Below are 2,141 nucleotides of genomic sequence, written 5' to 3'. Positions count from 1 at the left end.
TAATGTTTATTGATTTTTGAGAGAGAGAGAGAGAGAGAGAGAGAGAGAGAGCGCACAAGCAAGAGAAGGCAGAGGGAGAGAGCGAGACACAGAATCCAAAGCAAGCTCCAGGTTCTAAGCTGTCTGAACAGAGTCCAATGTGGGATTGAACTCACGAACCATGAAATCTTGACCAGAGCAAAAATCTGATGCTTAACTTGCTGAGCCACCCAGGCACCCTTGGAGTAAGGCTTTTAAATTTATTATTTTGTATATTATTTTGTTTTCCTGTTTGCTCCACTCTGGGCACAAGTATCCTGACTACACTGTCAATTGGGATCCAAGTAGTCTAGATATCATTTTAATTTTGAAGGAATCATTTTATTGTAAGTCACAGACAGCTAATTATTTCACTTCAGATACAAAGAACATTTGTTGAAAGAATACTATAGGTTGTGTGCTGAACATTCATCTTCCCAGCATATCAGCCAGAAATAGTAGGGTCAGTTTTGATTCCTCCCTCTTTCTCCTACCTGACATCTGGCTTATGAGGAAATAGCATTGATTTAAATCTGACCACTTCTTACATGTCCAGTGCTATAACTCTAATCCAAGCCATGATCATTTCTCATTTGTACTTGTCTCTGTGCTTTACCCTTGGCTTTATAGTCTACTCTCAACACAGCAGCTATTATAATTATTTAAATTTAAATTAGATCAAATTACTCTTTTTTTTAAAAAAATTTAAAACTGTGTTTCACTTTATTGCACTTTGTGGGCACTGTAATTTTAAATTTTAATTAATTTTTGTGCTCGCTTCAGCAGCACATATACTAAAATTGGAATGATACAGAGAAGATTAGCATGGCTCCTGTGCAAGGATGATGTGCAAATTCATGAAGCATTCCATATTTTTTCTATGAAGCCAGGATTACATTGATTCCCAACAACTAAGCCCCAATAAAGACAGAGACCCCACTAAAAAGGAGAATTAGAGGCCAATATTCCTGATGAACATGGATGCAAAAATTCTCAAAAAGATGCTAGCAAATCGAATCCAACAGTATATTAAAAAGATTATTCACCGTGATCAAGTGGGTTTCATTCTTGTGTTGCACGGCCAGTTCAATATTTGCAAGTCAATCAGTGTGATACATCACATTAATAGAAGAAAGGATAAGCATCATATGATCCTGTCAATAGATGCAGACAAAAGCATTTGACAAAATACATCCTTTCTTAATAAAAACTCTCAAGAAAGTCAAGATAGCAGGAATATATGTTAACATCATAAAAGCCATATGTGAAAAGCCCAGAGTGAATATCATCCTCAAAGGGGAAAACTGAGAGCTTTCCCCCTGACATCAGGAACATGACAAGGATGTCCACTCTCACCACTGTTGTTCAGCATAGAGTTGGAAGTCCTAGCCTCAGCAATCAGACAACAAAATGAAATAAAAGGCATCCAAATAGGCAAAGAAGAAGTCAAACTTTCACTTTTCACAGATTACATGATACTCTACACAGAAAACCTGAAAGACTCCACCAAAAAGCTGCTAGAACCACTACATGAATTCAGCAAAGTCACAGGATACAAAGCCAATGTACAGAAATTGATTGCATTCCTATACACCAATAATGAGGCAACAGAAAGAGAAATGAAGTAATCAGTCCCATTTACAATTGCACAAAGAACCATAAAATACTTAGGAATAAACCTAACCAAAGAGGTAAAAGATCTGTAAGCTGAAAACTATAGAAAGCCTATGAAAGAAATTGAAAACACAAAGAAATGGAAAAACATTCTATGCTCACGGATTGGAAGAACAAATATTGTTAAAATGTCAATACTACCCAAAGCAATCTACACATTCAATCCAATCCCAATCAAAATTGCACCAGCATTCTTCTCAGAGCTAGAACAATCCTAAAATTTGTATGGAAACAAAAAAGACCCCAAATAGCCAAAGTAATGTTGAAAAAGAAAACCAGAGTGGGAGGCATCACAATCCTGGACTTTAGTCTCTACTAAAAAGCTCTAATCATCAAGACAGTATGATATCGGCATAAAAAACAGACACATAGATCAATAGAATGGGATAGAGACCCTAGAATTGGACCCACAAATGTATGGCCAACTAAGGTTTGACAAAGCAAGAAAA

At 36.5% G+C, this 2,141-nt stretch overlaps 1 non-coding gene across 1 annotated transcript; it reads left to right on the top strand.

The window, feature by feature from the left end:
* The first annotated feature begins 788 nt into the window (after positions 1-788).
* On the top strand, positions 789-895 carry LOC131503258 (U6 spliceosomal RNA). Its single transcript, XR_009257362.1, has one exon. It is a non-coding gene; the product is annotated as a U6 spliceosomal RNA (small nuclear RNA).
* Positions 896-2,141: the final 1,246 nt, after the last annotated feature.

This window comes from Neofelis nebulosa, chromosome X, assembly GCF_028018385.1.
Source record: "Neofelis nebulosa isolate mNeoNeb1 chromosome X, mNeoNeb1.pri, whole genome shotgun sequence".
Classification (NCBI taxonomy): Eukaryota; Metazoa; Chordata; class Mammalia; order Carnivora; family Felidae; genus Neofelis; species Neofelis nebulosa.
The sequence above is the reverse complement of the archived record's forward strand: the minus strand, read 5'-3'. Positions and strand labels throughout refer to the sequence as shown.